The sequence below is a fragment of the Nicotiana tabacum genome, chromosome 3 (genome assembly GCF_000715075.1).
Source record: "Nicotiana tabacum cultivar K326 chromosome 3, ASM71507v2, whole genome shotgun sequence".
NCBI classification, from domain to species: Eukaryota; Viridiplantae; Streptophyta; class Magnoliopsida; order Solanales; family Solanaceae; genus Nicotiana; species Nicotiana tabacum.
Genome location: NC_134082.1, coordinates 83,575,176 through 83,588,685, shown reverse-complemented (window position 1 = coordinate 83,588,685; position 13,510 = coordinate 83,575,176). Strand labels below are relative to the sequence as shown.

Genomic DNA, 13,510 nt, shown 5'->3' with positions numbered 1-13,510 from the left:
TTGCTAGATAAAAGATAAATATCACCTTAAATAGTGGCTGCCCCCTGCCATTTGAAGTGGATTTGTATCAAAAGCAGGAACGCAAAAAGATCACTAACTATTGACATCATAAAATCAGTTGAAGAAGAACTTTAAAGCAATGGTTAAAGTTAAGATATTGGAATTAACAAATTAAATTATATGAGTTATGTCCTACTCCTATATATTTTAGGAGCGAAACAAAATGCAGATGAGATCTTATTGCAAGGTATCCAAGAAAGAAATGTACTATGTCAGAATGCATGAATAGAAATTATCGCAAATTTCTTGTCATCACAATCTCATATTAATCATTTGGCATAAAATCTTCCTTTTTAGTACCCACAATTTTATGCTATATTTTAAATAGGCAAAACGACTTCGTAGCCACTTAAACGTGCATCTGACTTTCATCCAGGTTAATAAATTTTCAGCTTTTCCATTTGAACACTTTTATTTGTATATCTGGGAATTAATAAACTTGTTTGACCGTTGACCATGCACATGCGACATAGGTTGGTCCTAGTCAGTTGCTTTGCATGTATTTCACGTCAGCCTGGAGCGTGAAGCTCCTTTTTCAATGCGTAATGATAATAAGGACATTTATTTAAAGACTTTCTTCTTCCTTATTTGAAAAAAAGCCCTAGACCTCCATTATTGAAGCATTGTAAGACACCCTGCCGGAACGAATTCCTCAGGATGAGGTTCCGCCGCAACCTCATCGCTGGTGGGTCGTGATGAAGAGGCGACCTTTTTTGCGATATAGTCTTAGAAGTTTTTGCCATTGTAGAACAGAAGAAAAGGGAATTAGGATGGTATGCGGTTTGCTAGAAGTTCAAGAAATTTGGGTGCAAGAGTTGCAAAGCAAAGGGATTTTTGAAAAGAAGCAGGAATAGGAGAAACTTTGAACGTAAAGTTTGAATAGAGAAAGGTTAGAGTACTTATAGCTTGCTGGTGACGGTTCAGAACCCATAGTGGCCGACCAACAACTGACAAGCATTTAATACCTTGGTAACTGGACAGACAGGATGTTTCGATATCCATTTGTTGCTTACATTATAGTCGGGTGTATCAGTGACTTTCGTCGCTTACGTCATGGCCCATCGAGACGGAATTCAGAAGTTCATATTGTTTCTATTCATCTTCTCTCCGAGAAACGAGGGGACTATCTGTATACGGTCATAACCGGGCTCGCCCCTTGTGTGATTAATTGAGGCTGGAATATGATAGGTTAAGGTTCGACCTCGTGTTATATCGAATCATGATGCAAAATTAGATCGTCGAGCTCGTGACCTAAAGACCGATCAAGATCGAGCAAGATCGAGACCGAACAAGACCAAAATCGAGCAAGATCTAGGGAAACTTACCGAGCCAAATAACGGACAACCGAAATATCTGCGATCGGCGATGATCACAACGGAAATCTCGGCACATATCAAGGAGAGGCCGAGTAATTAGCAAATCATAAGATTTTTTACCCTGTATAGAATTGTACCAAGAGTAGGATACCCCTACTATATAAAGGGGGATCTGATCATTTGTAACACACATCATTTTTACGCAATATAAAGCAATATACTGTCATTTTCTAGCTTTCATTATCTTGTGACTCTGTTCATACGTCAGTTGAAACATCTTTTGATTCAAGGGTGATTGAACTTGAGGCCAAGGCTATTCAATTCGTGTGGTTTGCATTTATTCTTTTATCTTCAATTTCAATATTAATCTGTTTTCTTAATTTGTGCCAAGTTATATCACGTATCCTTAAAATTGAGTATAAATTCAATTATTATCCGTTTTTGAGGGTAAATAACTTACGTTATCTTTTTGGTTATTCATCACCCTTATCGTATATATCATGTTACCTTATTATTTCTTATATATGTTACTTGATAGTATAAATATATTTTTAGGCTGTCAAGCGCTAATTTTTTCTTTCAGGTGTATGCAAACCCTGTTACATCAGACGAAATGAAATGTTGCGAATACAGAGAATACAACTTCAATATGTCCCTGCTTTATTCACCCCATTTGGTTAGAGCAGAAACAGTTTTTGACTTATATCTCGATGGAATAGATGAATCTTGGACGACCAAAATCCAAAGTTTCGATTATGTGATCATGTCCGCCGGCCACTGGTTCTTCCATCCAGCCATGTTTTACTTAAACCACCGCCTCGTTGGTTGCCGAGACTGTTCCCAGTCCAATGTTAGCCATTTGACATCATATTTCAGTTATCAGAGGGCACTTCAGACGGCTTTTCGGGCCATAAATAGCCTGCAAAACTACAATGGTGTGATATTTTTGAGGACATTTGTGTGAACATGAAGAAAAGTGAAAGAGATGAGGAAGATTGAAGACTACTTTATGTTACGCCCCGCAATGTTACGATGATGTTACGCTCTGCAGTATTATATTACGATGATGTTACACTCCGCAGTATTATATTGCGATGATGTTACGCTCCGCAGTATTATATTACAATGATGTTACGCTCCGCAGTATTATATTGCACGATTTTACACCCTGTAGTATTATACGATAAATTTGTTGTAAGATAATTGATATCAGTTCAAGGACAAGATTATTTGGAGATTATAAATATTATGCTATTTCAAGCAAGTGATAAGTAAATTCGTGAAGGTCAGAGGGTAAGCGAATCGAAGAAAATGAGTTTCGTCGAAGTTTGACATTTTGGGATAAAATACGGTCCGAGCTATATACTCGATATTTATGGACTAGTGCATACAAGGTACCACATGACCATGATAGTAAGGTACATAAAATCTATTAAAAGTGAGTAGTATTTTAAGTAATTTGAGATAATTCCTAATTATGTGGATAAATGGGTAATTATTGGATTAGTGTAGAATCTATCTATCTATATAAAAGAGAGCCAAAGAATGCTCACATGGCACCACTCTTTAGCGTAGAAATCTATTTATCTTTTTTCTTATTTTTTTTTTGCCTTTTTTTGCTTCTTAGGTTTTGAAACAACCACTAGAAAGAGAAGAAAAAAGAAGAAAAATTACCTATTCAAATCTCAAATATCAACCGTGCATTAAAAGACACAATTAAGAAGGATCACACAACCGTTATTTTGCGGAACTTTAACAATTAGTCAAAACCCAAGCGTCACTTTCATTAATCCTCTCAATTACACTCCCTCTTGTTTAAGTTGTCTTTCTCTCAAGTATTTTCTCATTAATCTTTCTCTCCCCAATTGACTTTTCTTGCGGATTTGTCGAACTTGATATGAGTTTGTTTTTCGTTATAGGTTCTGCGTCTTTCTCTCCCCGAATGACTTTTCTTGCTGATCTGTCGAACTTGATATGAGTTTGTTTTTTGTTATAGGTACTGCGTTTATTTGTCGCTGCATTAGAGTTAGAGTTGAGATAAATGCTGATTTCTTCAATTGTAAGTTTTCATGAACCTTTCTAATTACAATTTTACATCTTCTCTTTCCCCTACCAAATAGGAGTATTATTTTTGCAATATTAAACTTGCTGTGCCTTCTCAGGATAACAAGTTTCTATAATATTTTTACAATAGTGGACTTGCTATGCCTTCTCATGATAACATATTTCTCCGAATATAAAAATTATGAGCTTTTATGATCCTTCTCAATTCTAACTTTATCTTACAATGTTGGAATTGCTTTGTATTTTCAGGATTAACGTGTTTCTCTATATATATACTCAATTGCTAAATCTGAACAAGATACATTCAGATCGAAAGAGAAAAACACTCTCTTTTGAGGCTAAGGACCGAGATGATGGCAATCAATTTCGGGAGAAGAAATGCCACTGCTAAAAAGTTTTTAGTTACAATTATCTCATGAATCAATATTACGATTGTAATTAGCCTCTTTCTATTAATAATATATTGGATATCAGCAAATAGATTTTTTGAGAGATTTGAGGAAATAGTAGAAATTGGAATTTCGTCCGTGGGATAAACAGTTACTAGAGCATCTATGAAATCTTAAAATTGCTATGCCCTTTTTGCCTCTGTTTCATCTATTTGCTTCTCCTATTCAACTTCATTTCTACATTGTTCCTCATGTATCAAGTTTCATTCTTTTCAATATTTTTATTATTTATTTGTTGTAGTCAAATCTCAGTTCATTGAACATTTTAATTTAAGCACGTTTTTCACAAAATAAGACCATCTTGGCTAGCCTCATGTGAATCTTGCTTGCAAACTTGACTTCCTTCTTTTTTTCACCCTCAAACCCAAAACTCTCTTATATCGTTGAGTAAAAACACAAGTATTAGAGTTTATCAGAAACAGAAAAAAGATAAAAGGACAAAGAAGAATCGAAAAAGGACAAGCAAACAGTAAGAGTTTATTCCTATACATAGCTAATAATTTACTTGCTGGAAATAGTTTCTATGTTGTCTTTTTTTAATTTTTTCATCATTCTTTTTTATCTTGGGAACCTTATCATTGTTTAAGAGTATGAAAATGTTCCCAAATTTTGTGTGCTCTATTCATAAATTTGTGATTACAATTTGATCAATGAGCAAAACCTTTACGGTAGTCTTCTATATCAATTAGATTATTATTTCTATTTGATTCCATATTGTGATATTTTTTTAATGCATCTTTAATTTTTGGACCTTTCTCTGTATTGTTCTGATTATTGCAAAAAAGTTGTTGAGTATGTGAAATATTTTTTGTTGTTGTTTGGTCTTTATGTATAGGAAGCACTTATTTTGCCTTAGTTTGTCCTCTTTCAAAAATTTTAAAGTACGCCATATGTTCTCTTTTCTTTTTTATGATTGAAAAAAAGTACCATATCAAAAGGTTGATAACCATAGTGAAGGTGCAAGACACTCCAATAGTTTTATCAAGAATATCTTCTTACCTTCAATATATGTTGCTAATTAATACTTCTATTTTATATGGATAGTTTATATTGTTGGAGTTTTAATACGAATATTTTTTATTACCTTTATATCGTATCATTGTTTTTTCTTTTAATTTATATATTAGATATTACATTTACCTTCATAACTCACATCTTTTTATCTTCTACTCTTTATAATACCCTTAACGTTTTCATACTTTAATCTCAATAACTCCCAAATATTGCAGTTTTCTACTGTTTAATCAGTTTTGAAATATAAAGATAGAGGGTTGAGTTGTTCTGATATAGTCAAAAGGAACAAAACAATTGGGAGAGTTTGTCGGGAGGCCCAAATCATTTTTTTTACAGATTGTTTTTCAATTTTATTGATATTGTAGTGTATTATTGTTAATGTGAAATTAGTTATATGTAGTGTATCTAATTAATTACAAAAAATATTTATATTTGTGATTTAATCTACCTTTAAAATTAATTTTTGTATGCATATATGAAAGTTATTCTTCTACAAAAAAAATCAATGAAGTATTTTTAAATAAAAATTATAATAACCGCGCGAAGCGCGAATAATAACACTAGTTAACAAGATAATCAAGAGATTAGTGGATTAATAATTAGAATTGTAGATAAGTTTGGTAAAAACCTAACGTGGCAGCAAGTGTAATTGGATCAAGACTACATGATGACTCTTTGGTCTTTACAATTAAGTGTCACATGTTGAGGATTCTTGTGGCTAAGTCATCTAAAATGTGGGGCCCACACCCAAAGATTAATACTTCTCTAAATTCACTTTGTAATCTCTACAAGGGAATGAAGAAGGTTCGGCAAATTCTCAAGAAATCATATTTTTCAATAGCAACGTGATTTGCTTCAAACATCTCATACAAGACTACTTAATACTTAGCAACATGAAATTTTGTGATTCTAAAGGAGTACAGTGCAATCTTTTTCAAGAATATTATACGAATTTTTCCCTACTTTGATCTGCCGTTATGTGTTTTTCGCAAAAGACATGTGTTAGAGGGATTATCAAGAGAATCGACTCAGGTATGTTAAGGCTATCCCTTCTTTCTTTTGGCATGATCCAAGTAACGATACGTAAACGTAAAGCTATTTCACAAGTGTTTCTACTCTTAGCAGTTAAGGATGTCTATGTTATTTATTCCTGTAAAATGATATTTAAGCATGTCTAAGTATGTTTCTAAATCTCTATTGAGGTATATTGATAAAGATGTTAATGTTCATAATATAGTAATACATGCATCTTCACGCATATCCATTTATCATTGAGCTACGGTCGGTTGAGCAGTTACATATTTACCATCGTGCTACGACCGGTTGGGCATTCATACATTTTCATTTACCACCGTTCTACGGTCGGTTGGGCAGACATGCATTTACTACAAGGCTACGACCGTTCGGGCAGTTACCACCGATTGGGCAGTCATACATTTACCACCGTGCTGGCCGGTCGGATAGTTACAACTGATCAGTTGGGCAGTCATGTATCATACGATATGGATAATAGAAATAGTTTCAAGGAGAAGCATTATATATATAAGTATGATAAGTATGCATATACGGTGACACTCCAGAGATTCGGGTTGATTCTTATATCTCTTTCATTAATGTTGACTTATTGTTATGTTTCAGTTCTGCCTTACATACTCAGTATATTATTTATACTGACGTCCTTTTTGTTGGGGACATTACATTCATGCCTGCAGGTATAGATAATCAGTTTGACAAGCCCTCATAATAGACGAGATTAACATTCAGCAAATGATCGGTAAGACTCCACCTCATTCGGAGTGCAGCCAAATTTATGAATCGTCGTGTTAGAGTTTGGAAACAGACTTATGGGTAGGCCGGTACCCTGTCCCATTTGATATCAAATAATCTTAGAGGCTTTTTAGATAGAGATTCATTTTGTACAGTATGTCATAGGCCTTGGCGGCCCATATGTATTCATGTTTTAAGAACGATGGTTCATTAATACATCACTTGCCCACTTATAGTTGTACATTACAAGCTGTGGTCATGTTGGCCCATGATAGTTAGAAGAAAAAATGAGTTACAGAGTTGTTCGCTCGGGCCAGTATGGCACCGGGTGCCAGCCACGCCTCCCCAGGTTTGGGACGTGACACTTTACACCATGTCTGCTAAGAACGGAAGCTTCGAAAGCATTGCTTCTTCTGTATATGTGAAAATGTATAATAATTGTTTATTACATACTTGGGCTTCACTATTTATAGTGACCAGGAAAAATGAAAAAATAAAATGAAATGGGCCCTAACTCAGAATCTGTACAATTCGGCTAAACTATAAATACAAAAGTAAAAAGAGGGCCCAAAGTATTAACCAGCATCTAATATATCTAATTTGCCTATTCTAACAGCACCCTCAAGTTGGAGGGTGGAAAAACCCCCAACTTGCGAGTGTGTATGTGATGAGTAGGTAGAACCTTGGTGAGTATATCAGTAGTTTGAGAGGCACTAAGAGTGTAGACAAGAGAGATCAGCCCATCTCCAAATTTGGCACGTACAAAATGACAATCCAATTTTATGTGCTTTGTCCTCTCATGACGGACAAGATTTTTAGCAATATGAAGGGCAACCTTACTATCACAAAATACAGGCATAGGAGTGGGAAGAAGCACACCAAAATGAGACAACAACCTAGATAGCCAAGTAACTTCAACCACTGCCTTACTTATAGATCTGTACTCAGTTTCTGTTGAGGAAAGAGAAACCACAGGTTGCTTCTTGGATTTCCAACCTGCCAAAGTACCTCCAAGGAAGATGCGAAAACTAGTGACTGACCTCCTAATATCAGGGAAAGAGATCCAGTCACTATTACAAAACACCTGTAAAGACATAGCAGGATCATTGTTGTAAAAGATCCCACAATCAATTGAATCTTTGAGATATCTGAGAAGATGAAGAGCAGCCTACTTGTGTAGGAGGCAAGACTACTGCATGAACTGACTCGAATGCTAGACTGCAAAGCTGAGGTCAGGTCTGGTATGGGTCAAAAAATTCAGCTTGCCTATGAGATTTCTATACTCTTCAGGTTTTGGCAAAGGTTCACCTTCCTTGGCCTTCAACTTCACATTTAATTCAAGGGGGTATGTGACAGGAGTACACTCAAGAGAGTGAAACTCATCTAAAAGGTCATGAATAAATTTCATTTGATGCAACAAAACCCTAGAGAAGTATAGAGAACTTTAATACAGAGAAAGTAGTTAAGGAGACCCAAATCCTTGATTTTGAATTGATCACGGAAAAAGCTCTTCTAGGCAGAAATTTTTCTCAAGTCAATACCAGTTAGGATGATGTCATCTACATAAACAACCAATATAACCAAAGAAACCCCATAACCCTTAGTGAAGATAAAATAGTCATTGAGAGAATGCATGTGGCCTCTGGAAGAAAGAGCTTGAGACAACTTAGCATACCATTGTCTGGAAGCTTGCCACAACCCATAAAGGGATTTCTGGAGCTTGCAGACCAAAGATGTAGAAGAAGAAGTGGAGGAAGGAACAGACAATCCAGGAGGAAGCTTCATGGAAACCTCTTCATCAAGACCACCATGCAAGAAAGCACTATTGACATCAAGCTGGAATAGAAACCACTGTTGCTTGATGGCCACAATAATTAAGGTCTTAATAGTGGACATTTTGACAACATGAGAGAATGTCTCATGAACACCCCTGACCACAAACCTAGCTTTGTACCTTTGTATACTACCATCGGCCTTATATTTCACTTTATAAACCCATTTACACCCAATAGGCTTCTTTCCATGTGGCAACTCAACAATTTCAGAGTCCCATTGGCTTCCAAAGTCTCAAATTCCTTCTTCATGGCATTTTGCCACTCAGGAATAGTGGCTGCCTGAGAATATAAATTTGGCTATGGGATATGCAGTTGACCAACAAAGGGGACTGAGATGGAATTGGAGGATAATGACTGACAAACATAGCTATTGAGATAACTAGGAAGGTTATGTGGTCTAGAGGATCTTCTCAAAATAGGCAATGAAGAAGAAAAAACATGAACTGAATGATCACTAGGTAAAGAAACAGGAGAGGAATAAACATGAGGAACATGAGGTGAAGTAGTGGGAGGTGAACTGGGAGTTACAGAGGAACTAGGATCAGAATGCAAAACAGGAAAGAGAGGATCAATAGATGAAGAAGAAGCATGTGAAGGGGAAGATAAAGTAGAAGGAGGAGGTGCAGAACAATCAATATCAAGACAAGTAGATAGAGGAGAAGAAAGAATGTGAGAAGACTGATTGGAAGACTTAAAAAAAGGAAAATGTGTTCTAAGAAAATGACATCCCTAGAGATGAAGCAGTTTTGGAAGTGAGACTATAGAGTTTATAACTTTTTTTAGCAAAGGGATAACCCACAAATACATATGAGATAGATCTGAGAGAGAATTTATCCTTGTTCAACTTAGTTATAGTAGAGTAACACAAATAACCAAAAGCTTTAAGATGAGAGTAAGAGGGAACATAACCATATAACAACTCATAGGGACATTTATGATTAAGGAGAGGGGATGGAAACCTATTGATTAAGTAAGTTGCAGTGAGAAGGCAGTCTCCTAAGAATCTAATGGGAATATGAGATTGAAATAATAGAGCTCTGGCAGTTTCAAGCAAATGTCTGTGCTTCCTTTCCACCACTCCACCCTGTTGAGGAGTGTGTGGATAGGAAGCCTGAAGTTAAATTCCTTTTTCAGAAAAGATAATAGAACTTGAAACACTAGAGCCCAATTCTCAGGCATTATCACTTCTGACAGCCTCAACCTTAGTATGGAATTGAGTTGCAACCATGGCAATGAAATCCTTGAGTAAATCAAAAGCATTACTCTTGGATCCCATAAGATGTGTCGAGGTGGCCCTTGAGAAATCATCAACAATGGTTAATAAATATTTGGAACCATTATAGGTAGGTGTGTGATAAGGTCCCCAAGTATCTATGTGAATTAATTGGAATGGGTGAGTGATGTGTATACTACTATCAGGGAAAGGCAGTCTTGTTTGCTTGGCTAATGGACAGATAGGACAACTAAAGGATTGTTTAAGAGGATATTTACAATAAATAGCAGATATAATTTTTAGTTTAGAGAAAGGAATATGCCCAAGTATGTAATGCCAAACAACTTCAGCTTTATTCATATTATCAATAGATGATATGGTATTTACATGTGAGCTTTCATCAATTACAATAGTATGAACAGAAGAATTAGAAACTGAAACATTTGAAACAATAGGATGAGTAAGAGAAGAAAAGTATGGGTTATGAGCAATGACAGACTGAAACAACTTGTATAGTCCATTGTCCAGCTTACCAAGTACCACTGACTTCCTCAGTGAAAGGCCTTGTAAAATACAAGTGGCCTTGGTAAACTATACCATGTCATCACCATGAGAAAGTAATTTGTGGACAGAAATGATATTATACTGAAAACTAGGAACATAAAGTGCATTGTGTAATATCAAATCAGGCAATAAAGCCAATGATACAATATTGGTAACCTTGACTTTATAACCATTTGGGAGAGAAACAAGGTATGGAACATGTAAGGATTGGACATTAAAGAGTAAATTTTTTGTGGAAGTCATATAGTCAGAAGCCCCAGAGTCTATGATCCACACTATACCATCCACTTTGGTCAACATACATGCACCATAAGAAACACCAAGAGGAATTAACTCACCAGCAAAATTGGCTGATCCCATTAGGTTTGAAGTAGATGGAGAAGGAGATAGATGTGACTGTTGAAGCAACAACATCAATTGAGAGTACTGATCCTTGGTAAGCCCAGGGCTAACAGACAAATCTTCAAACTATGGAAGAGTACCATCCTTAGTAGAGATGTCACCAGTCCTGGATTCAGGATGGTTGATGAGCTCAACATGTGCATCAGTCTTTCTAAGATTAGGAGTTTTAGTAAACTTTAAACTTGGGGGATAACCATGGAGTTTGTAGCATTCGTCTATAGTATGGCTAGGTTTCTTATAGTATTTGCAGGTGACATTTGGTTTAGATGATTCAAAATTCACTTTAGAAGGATAACCCTGCCTGGAGAGCCCAACATTAAAAGATGCAGAGATAGAAGGAAACTGAATTCCAGTAGACACATTCATCTGCTTTTCATCAGACAATAAAATGCTGTACACAGCCCCAACTAAAGGAAGTGGCTTCATCATCAGAATATTACTTCTGATTTGGACATATGTATCATTCAAACCCATTAAAAACTGATAAGCCCTATGTTCCTCATCTTCTGCAGATTTAGCACCACAAGAACACACCCTAGTTTGACCAGCAGATATGGAAGCTATTTCATCTCATAACTGTTTGATTTTGTCGAAATATGAGGCTATGTCAAGAGACCCCTAGGAAATGTGTGCTAACTCTTTCTTAAGTTCAAAAACTCTAACACCATCAGCCTTACCATATCTCTTTTCTAACTCATTCCAAATTTCCCTAGCAAACTCTGAATACTCCACACTGCGAGATATTTCCTTAGACAAGGAGTTTACTAACCAGGAGATGACAAGGCCATTACACCTCTACCATTGTCTGGCAAGAGGTGAAGTAGGTGAAGGCTTCTGAGAGTTTCCATTTATAAAATCTAGTTTGCTTTTAATTAAAAGTGTAAGGATTTTATGCCTCCAACTACCATATACTGTTCCATCAAACGAAGTGGAGACCAACGAGGTCCCCAAAACATCTGATGGATGCATATAGAGAGGATGACACAGATGAGTATAGTCATCCTCATGGAAGGCAGTGTGAGAAATAGCAGGAGTTGAAGATGTATCAGGAGTTTTGTTGGTCATGTTATCAGATTCACAATGAATTATACAGAGAACCTAGGTCATGCAAGCATAAATACGAAGATGTAATGAAGGATGAAGTTGATGTTACCAATCTCTTTTGCAACCGGAAAGAGCTACGACCTTCAACTAGAAAAAACACCTCAATATCAGCCGCCATCATAGAGCTTCCATACGAGCAAACCCTAATTTCAGTCGAAATCCTTGAAATCGTCTAAAAGCAAAATTCACCACTACTATGCACTAGAGTAGATGATTGAACACGATGTTGGAGAAAAAATCGAGAAAAAACCACCACTGGACCATGAATATAAAAAAAATCAAAGTCGGACGAAATATATAGAAAAATAACGAGAGAGACGGGTGTAGGATCAGTCGAATTCTCAGCACGATATTTAGACGGATCTCGGCTCTAATACCATGTGAACATGAAGAAAAGTAAAAGAGATGAGGAAGATTGAAGACTAGGCTTTACACCATGTCTGCTAAGAACATAAGCTTCGAGAGCATTGCTTCTTTTGTATATGTGAAAATGAATCATAGTTGTTTTATGACATACTTGGGCTTCACTACTTATAGTAACCTGAAAAAATGAAAAAATACAATGAAATGGGCCCTAACTCAGAATCTGTACAATTGGGCTAAACTATAAATACAAGAGTAAAAAGTGACTAGCCCCAAAGTATTAACCAGCATCTAATATATCTAATTTGCCTATTCTAACAATTTGCACCATCCCATTTTGAAAATGGAACTTGGAGTAACGATGGAGATTGCACAAGGACCAGGCCATTTAGGAGGAATGAGATGGTATTTGACAGTCATAACTTGGAGTTTTACAAGATTCAATTGTAAGAACTTAGGATTGCTCAAAATGAAGGGAAAAAGGAGGTTTGAAATTCAGGTTGTTTGATGTAACACGACCCATGTTGTTGAGACCACATGGTCATCCTAGTAAATATGGCCATTGGACAAAGCCGAATACTAGTGTTTATTGATTGCCTCCACTGGTGTTTGTCGGGACGGATTGATACCTGGAATGATTCTTGCTAGAACTGTTGAAAAGAGAGGCGGCAGATATATAGATCATGATTTGGATGAACATTAATATCCATCTTATTTTTTATTCTGTTGGGTCTTTTTTTGAAGGACAACCACTTTTAAATGATTATTTAGGATTGTTACTCCTGGGTTTAAATTATCACTACTCGATAAATGATCGATCTATGTCTTTATTTTAATTGTGTTAAATATCATAGAGAATAGACTACGCGACATGAATGTATATCTTTCTTTTAGATACTAACCAAGCCCCTGAATTGGGTCCGCTGAGAAGCATCATGTACTTTCTATGAAGGATTAGAAGTATGTACATCCTACTTTTATAGTTATCCATCGCTTTGTATGAGATAAAGAATTAAATTTATATTCCAATTCAAGCAGATACATTGTACTATTTCAGTGTTTTCTTTACATGTGTAATACATTCCAGATTCTGCAAACGTAAGATCTACCTATGAAAGTTATTTCTCTTTCTGTCAGCAGAAACTACAACGTGAAATTTTGATAATCTGTTCATAGAGATATGATTCTTACTCTATTGAAGACTATCTTAAATGACTTTGGCAGATCTTTTAAAAACATATGTTATACCCATGATCGCGATTTTGGCAAATCTTTTTCCGTTTTAATTCTGTATACGGTCAAAATCGGGCCTACTCGATTTTACTATTTGATCGAGACAAGGGAGTTGCATCGGGGGTA

The 13,510-nt window shown here is 35.9% G+C and overlaps 1 pseudogene; it reads left to right on the top strand.

Moving 5' to 3' along the window:
- Nucleotides 1–1,989: 1,989 nt before the first annotated feature.
- LOC142176515 (protein trichome birefringence-like 19) lies at nucleotides 1,990–12,932 on the top strand (annotated as a pseudogene).
- Nucleotides 12,933–13,510: the final 578 nt, after the last annotated feature.